Source organism: Macaca fascicularis, chromosome 7 (assembly GCF_037993035.2).
Source record: "Macaca fascicularis isolate 582-1 chromosome 7, T2T-MFA8v1.1".
In the NCBI taxonomy this organism is placed as follows: Eukaryota; Metazoa; Chordata; class Mammalia; order Primates; family Cercopithecidae; genus Macaca; species Macaca fascicularis.
In genome coordinates, this window is record NC_088381.1 from 123,144,560 (window position 1) to 123,167,637 (window position 23,078).

Genomic DNA, 23,078 nt, shown 5'->3' on the forward strand with positions numbered 1-23,078 from the left:
TCTTGCCCTTTTCTCTCAAACGATTCAGAGTTCTTGCCCTCTCTTTTTTCCCCCCCTTCCAACATTTTTAAATTTTGTTATTTTTGTATCTAGTAGTTCTTGGGTAATTACTTTAGTGTGGAAGTATTTCAAAACCAAAATCTAATACAGACCTTCAAATCGTTGAAATCTCCATATATCACAATTTCAAGAAAGTTTATATTTTAGTAGGATGGAAGAACATTTACTTTTTGAATAATATGTTCTCGTGATTCAAACACAAAAAGTGCCAAAAATGACGAGTTTTCTTCCTTCCCCTGTCTGTTGGGCACACTTTACCCCTCTCTGGAAACAACCAATGTTACCAGTTTCTTATCTGTTCTTCCAGTATAAGATTCTTTCTTTCGACATATGTACGTATGTATGTATATATGACAGAAAGAAAGAGGTCTCACTCTGTGCCCCAGGCTAGAGTGTAGTGGCATGATCACCGCTCAGTGTAGCCACAACATCCTGGGCTCAAGAAATCCTCCCACCTCAGCCTCTCAAGTAGTTGGGAATACAGGCATACACCACTATGTCCAGCTAGTTTTTTTTTTTGTAGAGACAGAATTTCACTTTGTTTCCCAGGTTGGTCTCGAACTCCTGGACTCAAGGATTATTCTGCCTTGGACTCCCAAAGTGCTGGGATTACAGGAGTGAGTCCCCAGGCCCAGCCACTGTCTACCTTTTTAAAAGAAACAAGTTTGGTAGCATACTCTATATACTCTTAGCTTGGTTTTTTTTACTAACAGTAGTTTTAAAATTCTTTACATATTGGTATATGAAGAGTGTATTTGTGATAGAAAACTTAACAGCGACTCAAACAACAACAAAGTGTTTTTCTCTTGAAGGTTCAGGTAGGTGATTTAGGGCTCATCTGGCACTCATGGTGTGCTGTTTTTCTCTTACTCTGCTTTTTTTAAATTGAGGCATAATTTGGCCAGACACGGTGGCTCATGCCTGTAGTCCCAGCACTTTGGGAGGTGGAGGCAGGCAGATCACCTGAGGTCAGGAGTTTGAGACCAGCCTGGCCAACATGGTGAAACCCCCTGTCTACTAAAAAATACAAAATTAACTGGGTGTGGTAGCAGGCACCTTAATCCCAGCTACTTGGGAGGCAGAGGCAGGAGAATCGTTTGAACCTGGGAGGCGGAGGTTGCAGTGAGCCGAGATTGAGCCATTGCACTCAAGCCTGGGGGACAAGAGTGAGACTTCTTTCAAAAAAAATAAAACAAAACAAAAAATAAATAAATAAATAAAATAAATGGAGGCATAATGGATACAGTAACATGCACAGATACTAAGTGCATGGTTCAGTGAGGTCATCACCCCCTACTATCACTTTTCTGATTGGCCTTTTTCTATACTAATACTGCTCTGTGTATGCTGCCTGTGTCCTCATTGACTTAGCAAGATCTCCAGCTATTGCAGCCCATTCTGAGCAGCAGGATGCATGAAAGGGCAGAGGTTCTATGTTACCCTTTTAAAGGAAGGTTTGTAGAAGTTGTCACTTCATAGCAGTTTGAATTATGTTTCATTAGTTAGAACGTAGTGTCATAGCCACATCTGAATGCAAAGGAGGTTGAGAAATGCAGTCTTTATTATCTTTTTTTCCCATTATAAACAATGCTGCAGTGAATAACCTTGTTCAGATTTATTTTTATTTATTTATTTATTTTGAGACAGAATCTCTGTTGCCCAGGCTGGAGTGCAGTGGCACTATCTCAGCTCACTGCAACCTCCACCTCCCGAGTTCATGATTCTCCTGCTTCTGCCTCCTGAGTAGCTGTGATTACAGGTACCTGCCACCATGCCCGGCTAGTTTTTTTTGTATTTTTAGTAGAGACAGGAGGTTTCATCATGTTGGCCATGCTGGTCTTGAACTCCTGACCTTAAGTGATCCTCCTCCCTTGGCCTCCCAAAGTGCTATGATTATAGGCATGAGCCACCATACCTGGCCTCAGATGGTGTTTTGTGGGATAAATTTTTAGAAGGGGAACTACTGGATCAAAGAGTATTTGCAGTTGGACAATACACTTATTTTCTCATATCCTTGCTGACACAATTTTTGTATTTGCTAATTTCACAGGTAAAAATGTGACAGAGGGTAGCTCTAATTTGCCTGATAGGACATGTAGGTAGAGAAAATACTTCTACCCTTACATACTGATGATACCTAGAAAGCATGGATTGCACAGCTAATTAATGTAATGCTAGTTGGGTGAAGCATATGCAGCATGTTTTCATTTTATGTAGGCCAATTGTAACAGAAGACTGATGGTTAAAGGTCGATGAGAAACCCTTCTACTCATAAACATGTCACAGTAAACTGACAGGAAAACGGGAATAATGTATTTTTTAGGAGTTTTTTAATTAAAAAGTAAATTAGGGCTGAGCATAGTGGCTCGTGCCTCCTCACTTCAGGAGGTGAGATGGGGAGGATTGCTTGAGGCCAAGAATTGGATATCAGCCTGGACAACATAGCAAGAACCCATCTCTAATAAAAACCCCAACAAATTAGGTGTTGTGACATGCACCTGTAATCACAGTGCTTTGGGAGGCCAAGGCAGGAGAATTGCTTGAGCCCAGAAGTTTGAGATCACCCTAGGCAACATAGGGAGACCCCATCTTTAGAAAAAATATTAGCTGGGCATAGTGGTGTGCACCTGTATTCCCAGCTGTATGGGGGTGGCTGAGATGGGAGGATCGCTTGAGCCCAGGAGTTGAAGGTTACAGTGTGCTGTCATTGCACCACCGCTCTCCAGCCTGCGTAACAAAGTAATACCTCATTTCTTTAAAAAAGAAAAAAAAAATCAATTCATGTATAAGGTTAATTTAGCATTAATTTTCTTTGGTCCTGTTTTCTATCACATACATTTCTTAACATTCAGAAACATATTTTTAACTGATCTTAAAGTACCCTTTAACCTAATGGGGAAAAAGAAAGTAATATATATTTTTGGTTCTTTTCATGTAATATTTTTTGTTGTATTTTCTTTTTATTCTCCGATTGCTAAATGGGTTCAGATACATTGCATAATATGTATTCTGCTTAAACTGTAATTTTTAAAACTAGAATGTTAGGTGTCCTTAATTATATTTTCAACTCTGTGAGCTTTTGGTTGGGACTTAAGGAAAAACTTCATAGTAATTTTCTATGCCACTGGGTAGTATTATAAGCTGTATTTACCTTTTTTTTTTTTTTTTTTGAGACAGCGTCTCGCTCTGTCATTCAGGCTGGAGTGTGGTGGTACCAACACGGCTCACTGCAGCCTCCATCTCCTAGGCTCAAGTGATCCTTACACCTCAGCCTCCAGAGTATCTGGGACTACAGGCGTACGCCACCATGCCTGGCTAATTTTTGTATTTTTCTTGGTAGAGATACGGGTTTGCCATTTTGCACAGGCTGGTCTTGAACTGTTGGGATTCAAGACCCTTCTGCCTCCCAAAGTGTTGGTGTTACAGGCGTGAGCCACTGTGCTTGGCCTGTACTTACTTTTAAAGTAGGAAATGGGAACATTAAAAGAAAGGATATATATGCATGTTTTCCTCATACCACCTGATGAAGTCTTAGATAGCAGAGACCTCTTAGTTAGCTACCATAGGTACTGTGGCATAGTAGATTGGACTCCCAATAGCAATGTTTTGGCTCTTCTGCTCTTCTGGGTGAGAGGGAGGGTAGATGTTAGTACTTTTAAAATGTCAGTTCTTTTTTTTTTTTTTTTTTTCTGAGACGGAGTCTTGCTGTGTCTCCCAGACTGGAGTGCAGTGGCGCGATCTCGGCTCACTGCAAGCTCCACCTCCCGGGTTTACGCCATTCTCCTGCCTCAGCCTCCCGAGTAGCTGGGACTACAGGCGCCCGCCACCACCCCCAGCTAATTTTTTGTATTTTTAGTAGAGACAGGGTTTCACCGTGTTAGCCAGGATGGTCTCGATCTCCTGACTTCGTGATCCACCCACCTCGGCCTCCCAAAGTGCTGGGATTACAGGCGTGAGCCACCACGCCGGGCTAAAATGTCAGTTCTTTAGGTAAAGAAACTTTTCTTTTTTTTTTTGAAATGGAGTCTCACTCTGTCACCGAGGCTGAAGTGCAGTGGCACAATCTTACCTTACTGCAGCCTCTGTCTCCCAGGTTCAAGCAATTCTCCTGCCTCAGCCTCCCAAGTAGCTGGGATTACAGGCGTGTGCCACCACACCTGGCTAATTTTTGTATTGGTAGTAGAGATGGGGTTTCACCATGTTGGCCAGCCTGGTATTGAACTTCTGACTTCAGGTGATCCACCCCCCTTGACCTCCCAAAGTGCTGGGATTACAGATGTGAGCCACCCTGCACCAGCCTTTTTTTTTTTTTTTTTTTTTTTGAGACAGGGTCTCATTCTGCCACCCAGGCTGGGGTGCATTGGCATGATCTCAGCTCGCTGAAACCTCTGCTCCTGGGTTCAGATGATTGTTGTGCCTCAGCCACTCTAGTAGTTGGGATTACAGGCGTGCGCCACCACACCCAGCTAATTTTTGTGTTTTTAGTAGAGATGGGGTTAACCCTTGCCATGTTGGCCAGGCTGGTCTTGAACTTTGACCTCAAGGGATCTTCCCACCTTGGACTTCCAAAGCAGTGGGATTACAGGCGTGAGCCACTGTGCGTGGCACTAGGTAAAGAAACTTTATAAGGGCCCGATATCTATAATCTGAAGATAGAGACTTTGAGATACTTTGAGTACAGTATCATCTCACTTATCTGGAGATCAGATTTCTGTAAATCTCCGCCTTTTTTTTTTTTTTAAATCAATGAAGGCTTAATAAGGAGTAAGAAAAAAGTATTCCTTAGTAAATGACCCTTTGCTAAGGTTCCTGTGACCGAATAGAAAGTATTGCCTGTCATGTTCTTTTCTGTATCCTTAGCACGGAAAGTGGGACCTAGCACGTGGGTGTTATTCAGTAAACATTTGTTGAATGAATGAATTTTTATGAATTGAGATTTTTTTTTTTTTTTTTTTTTTTTTGAGACGGAGTCTCGCTCTGTCGCCCAGGCTGGAGTGCAGTGGCGCGATCTCGGCTCACTGCAAGCTCCGCCTCCCGGGTTCACGCCATTCTCCTGCCTCAGCCTCCCGAGTAGCTGGGACTACAGGCGCCCACAACCGCGCCCGGCTAATTTTTTGTATTTTTAGTAGAGACGGGGTTTCACCGTGGTCTCGATCTCCTGACCTTGTGATCCGCCCGCCTCCGCGTCCCAAAGTGCTGGGATTACAGGCGTGAGCCACCGCGCCCGGCCTGAGATATTTTTTGTTTGTTTGTTTTTTCCTAGCACAGGTTTGTGTGTGTATGGAGGGAGGGATATAGAAACTTAACAGCAATGACTGATATTTTTGCTTATTTGTTAGGTCTTGGTGGTGGTGGTAATCAGGTACGCATATGCTTTCCTTAGGATTTGCATTTGCTGTTCCCTGTGTCTAGAATGCTATTCCTGAGCTAAATCTTCATTCCTTACCTCCTTAAAATGTTTTCTCATCTATCACCTTCTTAAGGAAGTCTGTACTGATCACCCTACTTAAAATTATAACTGCCCCTCTTTGATTGCACTTCTAAGCTTCCTTATCCTAGTCTGTTTAGGATAGGATACCTATCCTTGAAAGGAGGTAACTGTAGAATTTACTTATTTCTACAGAGCTCTGTAGAATTTACTTATTATGACTGTTGTCTCTCTTACTATCAGAATGTTAGTTCCTTGAGGGCTTTGTCTATTAGTTCATTGTATTCCAGGTGCCTAATAGATGCTAAAAAAAATTATTATTTTTTGAGACAGGATCTGACTCTGTCTCCCAGGCTGGAGTGCAGTGGTGTGAACACTGCAGTCTTGACCTCCCAGGTTCAAGTGATCCTCTGACCTCAACCTCCCAAGTAGCTGGGAGTACACACACACACCACAGGGTTTTGCCACATTGCCCAGGCTGGTCTTGAACTCCTGGGCTCAAGTGAGCCACCTGCCTCGGCCTCCCAGAGTGTTGGGATTATGGACATGAGCCACCATGCCTGGCCTTAAAAAAAATTTGCTATATGTGTGAAGAGAGGAAAGGGTATAACGTAAGAAAGTTAGCTGTAAAATAGTTTACATTTTAAATACTTATATTTAAAAGTATTATTTCCATTATTTAAAAAGGAATTTTAAAATTTTGCTTTTGGAGACTACTGTGTTCCATAATTATACCAGGGCAAACACAGCTGTGCTAAGTTTAAGGCCTGTGTATTCTGTTGGTGGAAAAGGACTGAGTATTGGTTTGCTCAGTACATCACCTGCCTCAGTCTTCTAGTGGTTTTGTGGTAAAGTTGCTTTCAGTGGTGGTTTAGTTAACGCTCTTTGACTTATGTCCCGATAAATCAGTTGAAAACAAACGCATTTAATATATTTAACCTCCCAAATATCATAGCTTAGCCTAGCCTACCTTAAACATTCTTAGAATATGTACATTAGTCAACAGTTGGATAAAATCATCTAACACAGAGCCTACCTTGTAATAAAGTGCTGAATATCTCATTTACTTTATTGAATACTGAAAGTGAAAAACAGATCAAAATTTGAAGTGCAGTTTCTACTGAATGTATATCACTTTTGCACCATCATAAAGTCAAAAAGTCATAAGTTGAACCATCCTAAATTGGGAACCTTCTGTAATAGAAAAAACCTCTAGGTTTGAATGTGTTCCCTAGTGTCCAGATGGAACATCCCTTTCCTACTGGAGGTAGCTTTCTGCACAGTGAGGTATGACAATGTTAATATTAATAGTTAGCCTTATTTCTTAATGTGGACTAGGCCTTATGCTAAGCATTTTATGAATATTATCTATTCTATATAATAGATCTATGAGGTAAATATTCTTTTTTTTTTGAGACAGTGTCTCCTCTGTTGCCCAGGCTGGAGTGTAGTGGCCTGATCTTGATTCACTGCATCTTCTACCTTCTGGGCTCAAGCGATTCTCCAGCCTCAGCCCCCCGAGTAGCTGGGATTACAGGCATGCGCCACCATGCCCAGCTAGTTTTTTGTAGTTTTAGTAGAGATGGGGTTTTGCAATGTTGGCCAGGCTGGTCTCGAATTCCTGGCCTCGAGTGATCTGCCTACCTCGGCCTCCCAAAGCGCCACTGCGCCCGGCTGAGGTAAATATTCTTGGCCATTTTTTCTTGCAGAAAATTGATTCTTCGTTAAACACCTTGTCTAGCTAGTAAGTGTTGAAACTGGAATTCAAATCCAGCCAGTCTTACAGAGGAACTTCACTGCACAAAACACTTTCCTATTATAGTAAAGAATATTTTGCTGAGGCAGGAGAATGGCGTGAACCCGGGAGGCGGAGCTTGCAGTGAGCTGAGATCCAGCCACTGCACTCCAGCCTGGGCGACACAGCGAGACTCCGTCTCAAAAAAAAAAAAAATTTTTTTTTGAAGTAAAAAAGAAATTAGGAACAGCTTAGTGGAATACTAATGTCACAAAGAGACCATTATCTTTTATTTGCTCTACCTTCCAATGATTTACTAGATTGATTGAGACTGCTGTGACTGAAGCAGTAATGTTACATTAAAGTTAACTAATGCTGCCAGGCACAGTGGCTTGCACCTGTAATCCCAGCTACTTGTGAGGCTGAGGTGGGAGGATCTTTTAATGCCAGTAGTTTAAGATCAGCCTTAGCAAGTCCCCCCTCCTTTTTTTTTTTTTTAAAGTTAACCAATGCTAATTTTAATAAAGTAAGTATATTTTAAATAAAGCCATAGTTGGCTCCTAATTATCTCTTCTACTACTTAGACTTAGTTCAGGAAGAGTTTAGCTTCTTTTTGGAGCAGAATTTGTATGTTCTGCCTTTATCCCTAAAATTAGATTCAGCAAGGCAAAAGTTTTAACTGTATAGCTGGACAGGAAGTATAATTTAGTGAAGGAGTAGAGGGGTAGACAGTGGGTAGGTTTTGCTATTCTTTTTTTTTTTTGAGACGGAGTCTAGCTGTGTCACCCAGGCTGGAGTACAGTGGCTCGATCTCGGTTTACTGCAACCTCTGCCTCCCAGGTTCAAGCAATTATCCTGCCTTAGCCTCCCGAGTAGCTGGAATTACAGGCGCCCGCTACCACACCTGGCTAATTTTTTTTTTTTTTGTAGTTTTAGGGGAGATGGAGTTTCACCATATTGCCCAGGCTGATCTTGAACTCCTGACCTTTCCTGACCTTGTGATCTGCCTGCCTGGGGCTCCCAAAGTGCTGGGATTACAGGCATGAGCCACGGTGTCCAGCCACTGTTCTTGATTTTTAAAAGAAAAACTTGCCCATAATTTATACAAAATTATAGTAATGGAAACAGTCTTCCTCTGCCTACCATAGAAAACAATTTTTAATTTAAAATTTTGACTAGAATATTCTGATTCTTCAATGTGAATTACTTTTGAACCTTAATTAGCCATTTGTCTTCTACAAAATATGTATTTTATTCCCCACCATACATATATTTCTGTTCTGTTCTAAGGAGCTTCAGACTATACCTGGTTATCTCCAGTACATAAATCAGTTTTAATTTGTTTTAAAACAGTAGTTTAGGGGAGTAAATTAGAATCTACAGTTGTAGGGAGACCCACCCTAATCTTATTATGCAAATGTTCTTTCCCCTTGACCGGTGCCATTTTGGCTGCTCTTTACAGTACACGTGGCTGGCAGAGAGAAGGGAAGATGGAGCCGCCATTTTGAACCTGATTGGCACAACTGCCAGCTTCCATGTCTGCAGCTCTATTTTACAGGCTGCTCTTTGTTAGGAAAATGATTTGGGGCTGCTTTTCATTAAAAGGAAAACCTTACCGAGGACTCGCATACCCTATCTGCCTAAGTAATTTCTGTTTTTTTTTCTTTTTTCTTTTTCTTTTTTTTTTTTTTTGAGACGGAGTCTTGCTCTGTCGCCCAGGCTGGGGTGCAGTGGCCGGATCTCAGCTCACTGCAAGCGCCACCTCCCGGGTTTACGCCATTCTCCTGCCTCAGCCTCCCAAGTAGCTGGGACTACAGGCGCCCGCCACCTCGCCCGGCTAGTTTTTTGTATTTTTTAGTAGAGATGGGGTTTTGGCCAGGCGCGGTGGCTCACGCCTGTAATCCCAGCACTTTGGGAGGCCGAGACGGGCGGATCACGAGGTCAGGAGATCGAGACCAGCCTGGCTAACACGGTGAAACCCCGTCTCTACCAAAAAAAAATACAAAAAACTAGCCGGGCGAGGTGGCGGGCGCCTGTAGTCCCAGCTACTCGGGAGGCTGAGGCAGGAGAATGGCGTGAACCCGGGAGGTGGAGCTTCCAGTGAGCTGAGATCCGGCCACTGCACTCCAGCCTGGGCGACACAGCGAGACTCCGTCTCAAAAAAAAAAAAAAAAGAGATGGGGTTTCACCGTGTTAGCCAGGATGGTCTCGATCTCTTGACCTCGTGATCCACCCGTCTCGGCCTCCCAAAGTGCTGGGATTACAGGCTTGAGCCACCGCGCCCGGCCCTGTTTTTTTTTTCTTTTGTTTTGTTTTTGTTTTTGAGATGGAGTCTCGCTCTGTCGCCCAGGCTGGAGTGCAGTGGCGCGATCTCGGCTCACTGTAAGCTCCGCCTCTCAGGTTCACGCCATTCTCCTGCCTCAGCCCCCTGAGTAGCTGGGCCTACAGGCGCCCACCACCACGCCCGGCTAATTTTTTGTATTTTTAGTAGAGACGGGGTTTCACCGTGTTAGCCAGGATGGTCTCATCTCTTGACCTCGTGATCTGCCTGCCTCGGCCTCCCAAAGTGCTGGGATTACAGGCATGAGCCACCGTGCCCGGCCAGTAATTTCTTTTTAACTCCTATGTCAATATTAACATAGAGTAGTTCAAATGTTGCAGTCAGACTGCTAGGGTTCAGTCCTGGTTCTGCTATTTACTGTTTGGTGCCCTAAGTTACTTAACACCTTACTAGCCTCTTGGTGCCCCAGTTTTCTCATCTGTAATATTTGGACAATAATAGTACCCACCTATTAGGGTTGTTAGGAAGATTTGGTTTAAAATACATATTAAATGCCTAACATATAGTAAGTGCTGAGAGCATGTTAATTTTCCTTTCTCTTTACTAGCAAAAACGATTATGTGATTTACATATGGTAGTGATAGCCTCTGTTGGAAATTTTGACAGGATTAGGTAATTTTAGATTGTTTTTCTTTTTAGAACCTCAAAGAACACTTGGTATCATTACATGAAATGCTAAAATGTATATGTGCAAATATTTTCATAAAAGTCTTTGAAAAACCCTCTACTTCTTCCCAAGAAAGGATCTCACTGAAGATTACTTGATTTAAAAAAAAAAAAAAAAAAACAACAACAACACCTTGGAGCACAGCCAAAAAACCGGGAATGAAAAAATAACTGTTTTCACGCCCAGAAACTGTGTATGTATAATCAGAATTGTACGTCTTAGGATGTTAGGGAAGCTTTCTTTGTTCCATAGAAAACAAACACTGGCCGTCCACTTCTTGGACTTGAGAAATGTTGAAAGTTTCTTTGTAAATAGATGTCTAGGGCAGGACTGGCAGGAGGAAATAATTCTTTTCCCAAAACATTTTTTTTGCTTCCAGTAAGTGAAGGAACATTGTTGAAACTTCCCTCACCACACCCTCTGCTGATTATTTGTGAAACTCAGGTGAGTTAAATGTGTAGTGCAAGCTTGTCCAACCCGCAGCTTGTGGTGGCTTTGAATGCGGCCCAACACAAATTTGTAAACTTTCTTAAAACACTATGAGTTTTTTTTTTTTTTTGAGATTTTTTTTTAAGCTCACCAAATATCGTTAGTGTATTTTCCGTGTGGCCCAACACAGTTCTGCCATTGTGGCCCAGGGAAGCCAAAAGATTGGACACCCCTGGTGTAGTGGTTCCTCCCCCTTCTCCCATACTTGACCCTTATTTGAACTAGGATTATTTCTCTTTTTTTACCCTCCTGGATGAGTGGAGGAAGTCCTTGAAATCTATTTTACTGCTACTGTTATTACTACTTTTAGAAATGGAAACATACACAGAAGTAGAGTCAGTGAGCCCTTATGTTTGTAGCAGTTAGTTTTATCCCACCCCTACATTTGACCTACTTGTTCTTGTCCTCAGCTTTTAAAAAAAGCAAATTGGGAAGGGCAGAGGCGGAGGAGAGGCCTGCGGCAGCAGGGAGCGACGGGACTGGGAGCGAGCTGAGCTGGAGGGGGTGGCGAAGGCTGGCGCGGCGAGCAGCAACCGTGTAGGTGTTTCGGACACTGTTCGGGACTGGAGGCGGGTAAGGCCGGCAAGGGCGGCCCGATCCCCCAGGAGGCCATCCAGCGGCTGCAGGACACGGAGGAGATGTTAAGCAAGAAACAGGAGTTCCTGGAGAAGAAAATCGAGCAGGAGCTGACTGCCGCCAAGAAGCAGGGCACCAAAAACAAGCGTGCGGCCCTCCAGGCACTGAAGCGTAAGAAGAGGTATGAGAAGCGGCTGGCGCAGATCGACGGCACATTATCAACCATCGAGTTCCAGCGGCAGGCCCTGGAGAATGCCAACACCAACAACGAGGTGCTCAAGAACGTGGGCTGTGCCGCCAAGGCCATGAAGGCGGCACATGACGACATGGACATCGATAAAGTTGATGAGTTAACGCAGGACATTGCTGACCAGCAAGAACTTGCGGAGGAGATTTCAACAGCAATTTGGAAACCTGTAGGGTTTGGAGAGAAGTTTGACGAGGATGAGCTCATGGTGGAATTAAGAACTACAACAGGAGGAACTAGACAAAAATTTGCTGGAAATCAGTGGACCCAAAACAGTCCCTCTACCAAGTGTTCCCTCTATAGCCCTACCATCAAAACCCGCCAAGAAGAAAGAAGAGGAAGACAACGACATGAAGGATTTGGAGAAGTGGGCTGGGTCCAGCGCGGGCTGGGCCAGGTTTCTGGTGGCCTGCGCAGCGAGCTGGCGTGTGCATGTGCGCGGCAGGCAGGATGGATGTGGTGCAGGCAGGTTCCATCGCTCTCGACTCTCACTCCAAAGCAGTGGGACTGCATTGCTGCTCACTCTCTGCATAGCATGATCTGCACCTGGTGGGACGGGCGGGGGCGGATGGAGGAGAGGGGCAGTGGGGGGAAGTGCCTGCTGTTTATAATGTTGAATTTCTGTAAAATAAACTGTTTGCAAATCCAAAAAAAGCAAATTCTAGAGATGTCATGTTGGCTCTAATTACGTTGGTATGTGTCTTTTAAAAAGATATTTTCCCCCCATAACCACAGTGCCATTATCCCCACCTAACAAAACCGATCTGTTGCCTTAGATTGATCTGAGTCTTAGTGTCCTCAGATTCCTTTTTGTTATCTAAAATATTAAAATATATTAGATAAATATTGAAAATATTAAAATAGATATATTAAATATTGAAAATATTAAAATATATTCAAGTTTGTGGTTATCACTTTTAAATGACCCATTTTTCATTTACGTATATTTTGTAAATGTTTGACTTTCTAACTTGCTAGGGAAATTTTCAAACAAAAGTAGGTGGAATCCATATAAGAAACCCTCATGTACTTATCACTCAGCTTCAACAGTTATCAACCACTCTCCTCATGTAGGAGGGGAAATTATCAAATGCCCAAGTTTGTTTGATCTATTTCCCTCCAACTTCCTCCTCCTGAATTATTCTCAGGCAAATTCCAGAGTGGATATTATTTTATTGGCAGTCTAGTCTGTATCTTTGAAAGAGGGAAAGGATTATTTAAAATGAGTGTGTGTGTATATTTATATATGGATAAGGATTCTTTAACATGAGTTACATATACATATATAACATATATAACTGATATTAAAGAATCCTTGTCTTTTAAAGATACAGACTATATCTGCATATGTATATATCCACAATACCATTATCACCCCTTCATTCTTTAATATCTTCAAGTATCTAGTATTCAAATATCCATTTGTCTCAGATGTCATAGTTATTTTGGTAATGGTTTGAATCAGGATCCATATAAAGTCTCTACCTTGCAGTTGGTTGATAATGACCTTTAAGTCTAACCTTTTAGTCTATAGTCCATTTTACTACCTCTCTTTGGTAATTTTTTTTTTTGTTCAAGAAACCATGTTGTGGCCGGGCGCAGTGGCTCATGCCTGTAATCCCAGCACTTTGGGAGGCCGAGGTGGGTGGATCACGAGGTCAGGAATTTGAGACTAGCCTGGCCAATATGGTGAAACCCCATCTCTACTGAAAAAAAAATACAAAAATTAGCGGGACCATGGTGGCACGTGTCTGTAGTCCCAGCTGCTCAGGAGGCTGAGGCGGAAGAATCACTTGAATCTGGGAGGCGGAGGTTGCAGTGAGCTGAGATTGTGCCACTGCACTCCAGCCTGGGTGACAGAGCAAGACTCCATCTCAAAAAAGAAGAAACTATGTTGTTCTAGTGTTTCTCAGAGTCTGGATTTTAATGATTACATCTGTGGCTCAGTTCAACACTTTTTTTCGTATGTCCTGTATTTCCTGTAAATTGGTAATTGAATCTATAGGTATACTTAGTTTTAGAATATATAATATATGCACATAGTAAAATTTAAAACAGTTCAAAAGTCTTTGTAATGAAATGTCGGTCATTTTCCCACACAGTATTTTAGGTATCTTCTCCAGAAGGAATTATTTTGTCTAGGATGAATAATGTGTTTTTATTAAGCTTTATATCCCATTGAGCACACTAAATATTCTTGTAATTTTGAATATACTAAAGTTATTTTGTAAATTTTAGGATTTGATTTAAATGCTACAAAAGCACATGGTGCCAGTCACTAAGGTGTAGCCTTTTTATTTTTGGTAAAGGAGAATTTATAAGGTGAAATGATAGTGAATTAGAAGTTGTAAACCAGATTCCTTGTTACTACACTGGACTGCTTTTCATATAATGAACAAGGAAAATCAGCTCTGTAGGGCAATGTTAAAAAGAGTCGTCTTGGCTGGGCATGGTGGCTCATGCCTGTACTTTGGGAGGCCGAGATGAGAGGATTGGTTGTCTCCAGAAGTTTGAGACCAGCCTGGGCAGTATAGTGAGACCCCCATCTCAACAGAAATTCAGAAATTAGCCAGATGTGGTGGCATGTGCCCGTAGTCCTAGCTACTCCGGAGGCTGAGGTGGGAGGATCACATGAGCCCAGGAGGTGCAGGCTCCCATGAACTGTGATTGTGCCACTGCACTCTAGCCTAGGTGACAGAGTGAGACACTGTCTCAAAAAAAAAAAAAAAAAAAAAAAACAAGAGAAACTTCTTTGTTAACATTATACAGTATCTAGTATTGTTAGTTTTACTTTCTTTTTTTTTTTTTTTTTTTTTTTTTTTTGAGACGGAGTCTCACGCTGTTGCCCAGGCTGGAGTGCAGTGGCGCGATCTCGGCTCACTGCAAGCTCCGCCTCCTGGGTTCACGCCATTCTCCTGCCTCAGCCTCCTGAGTAGCTGGGACTACAGGTGCCCGCCACCGCGCCCAGCTAATTTTTTGTATTTTTAGTAGAGACGGGGTTTCACTGTGGTCTCGATCTCCTGACCTTGTGATCCGCCCGCCTCGGCCTCCCAAAGTGCTGGGATTACAGGCTTGAGCCACCGCGCCCGGCCTAGTTTTACTTTCTTAAATGTGAAGATAGTGAAGTACCATAGTTTTCTCGTCTGTAAAATAAGGGCATTGCTGTGTTTACATCGGTGGCCTTTGGTAGGTCTTGAGTGAGAAAGTATCTAGGGAGGAGACTTGAATGTTAATTTCCTTTTCTGTAAGTATGGCCATAATTAATTGTGAAACTCTGCTATTTTCAGTAGGAAGTTTTAGGGACAAGGCACATGGCCAGGAATGTCATGCCCAGTGTAATGGGTTAGGTTGGGATCAAGAACAAGTCTTTCAAAGTGAGCCAGGCAGTATTATCTGAGCCACTTGGTCAGGACAGGTTATGGAACAGTTAGAACAGGTGAGTCATGTCACGTGTACCATACCACAGTCTGCTTTTCCTTGGCTCCCCTCCCCATGCCTACTCTGGTCCCTGTCTGGCAAATAGTACAGTTCAGAAGATAGGCATTAGATCAGTTTTAAGCATATAGGAAGAATGATAATTGGATTACCAGCAAGGCAGAGCAGCAGATCAGAGGCCATAGGGAACTGGGACCAAATAAGGAGACTCTCCAAAAGATGCAGATACAGCCCTAGCAGCAAGGAAACACAAACTGGTTGCAAAATTACATGTGTAAAGTCGATTGAGAACAAAAATAAAGCAGCAGTCCTGGCTCCTTAAGTGATAGTTTCTTTTATGAGACCTCAAGACAGTTTACTGATAGGAGTATTCCAACTAAACTTCTAGGTTTGAATAGCAGGACATTACATGGAGGTAATTTTTTGGAATATATTTCTCTTCAGCTGTATAGAGATAAGCAGATAGGTAGATTTGGACCTGGGATAATTGTCATCTGTTAGTTTGCCTCGCCTGGTTGTGTAGAAAGTTTGTATGATGTTAGGCAGTTAACAGGATAGAAATTTTTAAATAGCTTTGCTCTCATCAAGTGACTGTGTAGTCTTTTTTTTTTTTTTTTTTTAATTGAGGCAAGGTCTCACCATGTTGCCCAGGTTGGTCTGGAATGCCTGGCCTCAAGCAGTCCTCCTGCCTTGGTCTCCCAAAGTGCTAGGATTACTGGTGTGAGCCACTAAACTTGGCCTGTATTATCTTGTTTGGGGGCAGGGAAGTATGGAGATATAGGAGTCTTTTCAAGTCTTTTAAACTCCTTTAGTAGCTATTTTACTCATAGACTCTGTGGCTAGAGTAGGCTTTATAATTAGAAAGTAGTGCTAAGTGCTTCTTTACTAGATACAGAAACAAGTTTTATGATGTTTCCTGGGTTTAGAGAAGAATTGGTTAAAGACTAAGAAATTTTGTTTTCTTTGGAAAATCTTTTAAAATCTAATGTAAGTAGTTTTGGGGCAAATGCAGGAAAGAATTAGGGACTTGCTTTTGGTTTGCACTAGATGTGTTTCCTTTTTTTGGTGAATAGTGGAAGTAGTAAAGAGGCTAATAGTTGTCAGGGCTTGTCAGCCGATACGGGATTGAATACTGCTGAGGTGAGCAACTCTTGCCACCAGTGTTTTGCGCCCTAAAGATCTTTAATTTAGGCAAAGATAGTTTCTCTTCTGGAATAAATTCTGAAAACAGAATAGTATGTTTTAATGTGCATTAATTTCTCTTTACAGGCTTTGTTTTTAAGCATGGGCTATTTAAATTTTGAGTACTTCACTGTGTTAGCACCATTATAAGAATTGTCAGCTGTGAAAAAAGATGATGCAAGAGTGAGCATTAATTTTGATTTGCTTTGAACAAAGTACACAGGGTGAACCTGCGTAATTATAGTATCAGCTGGATACTGTGCTAAGTAATCTAACCCTCATCACAGCTCTATGAAATGTCAGACTCAGAAATAGTGACATGCCCAAGGCCATAGAACTAAGATGTAGCTTCTCTTAGGGCAGAATCCAGGCTTTATAGGAGGAATTAAGATGCTATTTTGCCTTAAAAATTTGGGGAGGAGAGAGAGTCTTCTTTGTGTAAATGGGTATATCTAAGGTCATGATATCATAATTTACTAAGTAGACCAGCTTTTATCAGGTATCACAAAGTAGAATTTGGTAGCTAGGACAACTCCCCCCTCCCATTCTTATCTTTTTTTTTTTTTTTTTAAATAGTTGTAAAGTTTCTGGGAATTTATGGGAACATGCTTTTCTTTCTTTATATTCTTTCTTTAAAAAAACCCTTAATTTTCGTCCTCATTTTGCTTCCCACTCCCTCTTAATAAAAAGAATAACTTTTGTGAAAGGGAGAATGATGTTGTGAATTCAGCGGGTTCAGACAAGTGTTGTGAGTGTGGAGGCCAGGAAGCCATGTGTACCAGGACCATGTTACTGCCTAAGAAGAAATGAGAGAGTTCAGATGCAAGGGAGGTGAATAGAGAGTCAGTTTCAGTTCCCGTTGGTTACTGTGATTTATATGGATCTTCTGGGACTGATGTAAAGAAGAGTTGTTTCACCAGACTTACTGGGAAGCCCTCTGTTTTGTGTCCCTTGTGATAGTGATTTTAAATCAGAAATAAGCCATCTGATACGGGGAAAGAATAGCGTTTGGATTTATTGCTTAGTTACAGTGACATGTATGCTGTTAAAGTGATGAAATTGTTTAGTGTGAGTTAGCATATATCTTAATTCTAGTGAAACTAGCTCTAAGTCTATGTTTATGCTTGTGATTTTAGCTTTTACTATGGTAACCTGATTTCTATCATTAAAAACAGTAAAAACTCTACCATGTATTGAGTGCTGTACTTTTTATGTTAGGAATAGCAGATTATTTTCAGTACTTGAAACATCAGCTCTTCAACTCATTAACATCATCATGGTTATTCTCATCCTTGAAAATCTTTCTCTTTTACTTCTTTTTTAATTTTTAAAATTTTTTGTAGAGACAGGATCTCACTGTGTGGCTCAGGCTGGTATCAAACTCCTGGCCTCAAACAGTCCTCTTCAGCCTCAGAATGCTGGGATTATAGGCATGAGCTAGCTGTAGCACCCAGCCAGTCCCCCACCCCGCTTTTCCTTTTTTGAGACAAGGTCTTGCTCTGTCACTCAGGCTGGAGTGCAGTGGCATGATCTTGGCTCATTGCAAGGTCAAACTCCGGGGCTCAGGTGATCCTCTGCCTCAGCCTCTGGAGTAACTGGGACCGCAAGTGCATACCACCGTGTCCTGCTAATTTTTACATTTTTAGTAGAGACGAGGTCTTGCTGTGTTTTCCAGGCTGGTTTTGAACTCCTGGCCTCAAGTGATCCTCCCGCCTGTCTCCCAAAGTGTTGATTATAGGCTTGAGCCATTGTGCCCAACCCAACCTAGCCCATTTTTATTGTAATAATCTTTCTAGGTTTGGAGCTCTATAAGACAGGTTTGGTTTTTCAAAATCTTTTTAAAAAAGATTTATTTAAAATGTGTTTTTAACCTATTTTGTTTTTGTACTTTTTGGTGAAAATTATCATAGTCTGTTCCTATTCTTGAGTACATTAGGGCAGGAGTTGCCGAACTCCGCTTTCAATCAACTTCCCTTTCAGTTTAGTTTGAGCAATAGATTTCTCTCACACCAGCATTTAACCTCAAATAAACATCCTAATTAGTGCATTAGAATTGCAACTGAAAAAGACTATTTCAAAAACGAGTGTTGGCTGGGCCTTGTGGCTCATGCCTATAATCCCAACGCTTTGGGAGGTCAAGGGGGGTGGATCACGAGGTCAGGAGATCGAGACCATCCTGGCCAACATGGTGAAACCCTGTCTCTACTAAAATACAAAAAATTAACCTGGCATGGTGGTGCGCGCCTGTAGTCCCAGCTACTCAGGAAGCTGAGGCAGGGGGAAGTAATGGCTTGAACCCAGGAGGTGGAGGTTGCAGTGAGCCGAGATCGCCCCACTACACTCCAGCCTGATGACAGAGCATGACTCCATCTCAAAAAAAAAAAAAAAAAAAAAAAAGAAGGAGTCTTAGTTCGGGCACGGTGAGTGGTGTGGCTGAGGTGAGTGGATCACTTGAGGTCAGGAGTTAGAGACCAGCCTGGGCTATATAGTGAAACTCCATTTCCACCAAAAAACACACCAATTAGCCAGGTGTGATAGTGCATGTCTGTAGTCCCCAGCTACTTGGGAGGCTGAGGCAGAATAGCTTGAACCCAGGAGGCAGAGGTTGTGAGCCAAGATAGTGCCACTGCATTCCTTAAAAAAAAAAAAAAAAAAAGCCTTAAAAGAAGCCTCTACAATAGGAGTCGTACAGGGGAGGGGGAAAGTCAGCAATAAAATTACATTACAAAAATTTTTACTGAATCAGCTTCAATAGCAGGATTTTTCCTGATCTGAATTTTATCTCCTATATTTATCCCCATTACTGCAAGTACTGTATCTATGTATAAGGCTACATTGATTTGGCTGTAAAGTCGTAATTTATCAATTTTGAGGCTGGTTTTTCATCTCCTTTCTGATTTTTGCCCTGAAGCCTGTCAGCAGAGCCACAATGACAAAGTATCACATTTTAAACCTGTGTGGTCTAGTAGTAAAGTAGTTAGTTCAATGTTTGATCAACTGAACTTTACATTCTAGCTTAAAGGCCTACTTAAGTATGTGTGCATGTATGTAATACATAGTCCTCCTCTTTTCCCAATCATTAAAAAAAAAAAAACAATTTGAGTTTATGCTCAGCTCGTAGTAAGCCATGGAGTTGAGTTATGTGAACACTAAACTTCCAAAAAGTTGCTTAATTGCTTAATGTTTTGGACTTCATTATGATTAGGGAAAATGGAGTCAGGGAAACCATATGGAGAATAATTTGTTTCCTAAGGAATAAAAGCAGTAGAAACCCACAACAAACCACACATTAGACTTTATGTTGTTACTTGTTGGCTTCATTCAGTTTGCACTTTGTGAAACAAGTGGTTTTCTTTAGAGTCACAATGATTACATGTTTTTAAAGGTTTCCACTAAAGTCATTTCTACACAGCATCATTTTGAAATTACATGATGTCAAATCCAGCATCCAGTGCATATATTTTAACAGATTATACAAGGAAATGGTACGTGGTCTTTCAAACCTTTGTTTAAAAACAGGCTGGCTGGGTGTGGTGGCTCACTCGTGTAATCCCAACACTTTGGGAGGCTGAGGGGGCAGATCACTTGAGGTCAGGAGATGAGACCAGCCTGGCCAACATGGTGAAACCCCGTCTCTACTAAAAATACAAAAATTAGCCAGATATGGTGGCACATGTCTGTAATCCCAGCTGCTTGGGAGGCTGAGGCAGGAGAATTAGTTGAACCTGGGAGGTGGAGGTTGCAGTGAGCTGAGATTGCACCACTGCAGTTCAGCCTGGGTGACAAAGTGAGACTCCATCTCAAAAACAAAAACAAAAACAGGCCATATTTAGGTCTTAGTAAATGGAAACCTTTCTCAAGTAGTGCTTTTCAAATAGTAAAAAATTTTATTGTGTAAAGGAGGAAGAGAACTTAGCATCTGCATTGGAATAATTTTTTCCTATATCCTATTAGTTAATTCTGAGATTGTTTAATATGGTATCCACCCATTTCATTTGGCTGCACCCTTTGCTCTCATGAAAGCAAGACTGATTGTTCTGAATTGCTGTGTATGTGTACTTTGGCACAGCATGAAGGTACCCTTCATCCATTGCCATTGTCTTTAAAACAGCTTGCAGTTATGGCTACAAATAAAAGGGTGTGACAGGAGGGCATGACAGATAATGGTTCTTTTTTCCGTCCCTCTGTTTAGCAGATCTGCTTTGTACTACTAGCCTTTTGTGTTATCTGGACTACCTACTATATTTTCTGTATGTTTTTTCTGGTCAACTAAAATGTGTTTGCATATTTGTCACTGTAACTTGCCTAGAGTGGACCTCTTTGAATTCTTTTCTTGGAGGCAGGCAAAACGATGTGTGGGAAGAAGGTGAGTGGCCTTGCTGCTGTTGGCATTTTTTCCCCCCACTTCTGTGATTAAACACATAAGCTGTTAAATTATTTTGTGTGACTCTTGTCCTCCAAATGTTTATTTACTTCTGTCTGGTTTAGAAATTTGGTTATTATCCCTTTCCTTCACTGCACATCTTTACTGTGTAATTTCTTTATAAACCAGGTAGAAAGAATGACCGGCGGTTTGAGTGTTTAAGTTGCTGAGAGATAACGTACTGACATGAGCAAAGGTTTTTTTGTGTCCTACTTTATTCTGATTTAAAATAACTTTATCAAGTGATGGAGGAAAAAGTAAATATAATGCAGAAATTAGAAAAGTTTCCTTGTTGCTTTAGGAGGTTACCTCTAAATTATATTATTTCTCATGGATACCTTTAAGAGAAGGGGACTGGCATTTAATGACCTTCATGGCAATCTCATATGACTGTTAGCATTTATTCCCATTTTACTGATTCAGAAATGGAGGATGAGATGGTTTGGCTGTGCCCCCACCCAAATCTCACCTTGAATTGTAATAATCCCCATGTGTCAAGGGTAGGGCCAGGTGGAGATAATTGAATCATGAGGGCAGGTTTCTCCCATACTGTTCTCCTCGTGGTAGTGAGTAAGTCTCACGAGATCTCATGGTTTTATAAATGGGATTCCCCTGCACAAGCTCTCTTGCCTGCTGCCATGTAAGATGTGACTTTGCACCTCATTCACCTTCTGCTATGATTGTGATTAGTAGTGCGAGAACAGGCTAATATAGAGGGTCAGAGAAAACAAGCATTTTGCTTAGAATAGCAGGCATATATCTTATTACAGGCACATATCTGACTCCAAAGCTAGTTTTTTGTTCTAAACATATTTTTCATTTGAAGAAGCTTATTACTAAAGTCAGTTTGTTTTTCAGGAGATCTACTGGATAGTTTTAAAGATATTTAATGTATGAAATAGTATTTGATGATACTTAAAGTACACTAAGGAAAAAGAATAACTTATCCAATTTCTCATGTAATTCATTGCCTCGCTGTAGTACTTAACATGGATTTTAAAATTTGGTTTTCATGTTAAGGTTCTTCCATAGTCAGTTATCTTTATTTTACAGATGATGAAACTGAGTTGCACATAGAAACTATAATAGATTTTCTTACCTTGAAGTATATTGTTCTTTACTCTCTATTGTAACTGCCAAGTATTGCTAGATTTGAGGTTCAGGTTTTCAGAAGAAAACACTGGTTTACTGTAAACAATACCCAGTGATTCCTGATTTGGAATCAAGATACTCTAGGCAAACAATATCATCAAATTCCTCCTTAATTCCCTCATCTTTAAAATGAAGAGTTTGAACCAAGAGATCTCAGTACCTCTTTAAATGCTTGAGAATGATTATGGTTTAAAAGCTTCAGAGGTCTGTGAATTTGAGAAAAAAGTTACTTATTTTTGCTAGTCTCTGACTGAAATGTAGCATTTCTAACCACTGCAGTACTACCATACCTGTGATTTTGTCATCAACAGAAATCACAGCTATTTTCTTACTACATTGTAGTTCTTGCAGACATCATGAAAATACCATTTGTGTTGATTACCATTTGGAAATTATGGTAACTAGTAGACCTGTTATTAGAGCTTGTTATTTAATATGTTAAAAAAACAAACATGTATTTACTTAATATCATTAGTTTTTGAAACTATTTTAACTGTATTTTAATATAATTGGTATTCTGTGTGTGTGTGTGTGTGGGTATACACACTTTTTGCTTCAAAAAAGTATTATGAGAGTTTATAGTCTTTACACACTTCCAGAGGAGTTTATGGAACAAAGTTAAATATTCCTGTGAATATAAAATGGCCAAGGTTGATGTGAAAAAAACTTTCTGGACACTGCTGTTTTTTTTGCAGGAGTGTGGCGGTGTGTGGGTGGGGGAGATGCCTCTACAGCAGTATCATGGTTTCCAGAACGATGGACTATGATTGTGTCACATTCCTCTAGTACAGAGCAAGCTAGATAGAGCAGAATGATGATAAAAATAAATTTATGATTATTTGGATATCCTTTTTGCAAGAATTAAGCTTCTAAACAGTTGTTCCATTTGAGGGGTTAGGAGAAGACCTCTTATTTAAACTTAGATCTGATTTTTTAAGCAGGAGGACTAGCTTGCCAAGAACAAAAGTTACCCACACAACACATGTACCGCATAAAATTATTTCTGAAACAGCAAATCAGTTGGAAGGCTGCATTACTTTAAAAATATTAGCACATTCACTGCTGAGTTTTTGTGTTTCTGTTTTTTATTTTTTTGCTTGCTTGGCTGTTAGTAATTTACATACTAACTGGTTATGAGGGAGGAAATGGTAACAAATTCTTCATATTTGTAATAATTAGAAATCCATACAAAACTCAGTAGCTTCATTGTGACACAAAGACTGCTGGAGTTCTGTCCTTTGTTGAGCCTGTTATTCCATTCGTAATGCATTTATCTTTAGATTGGGTAGGGTGAGATTTGCATTAAGTTGCAATGAGTTTTCTGATCCTTATCAGTCAGTATT

General features: G+C 41.1%; 1 protein-coding gene and 1 pseudogene across 1 annotated transcript in view; both read left to right on the forward strand.

The window, feature by feature from the left end:
- FBXO34 (F-box protein 34) overlaps positions 1 to 23,078 on the forward strand; it is an 82,179-nt gene that overhangs the window by 18,290 nt on the left and 40,811 nt on the right. The window lies entirely within an intron of this gene.
- LOC102114778 (putative charged multivesicular body protein 4B-like protein CHMP4BP1) lies at positions 11,165 to 12,202 on the forward strand (annotated as a pseudogene).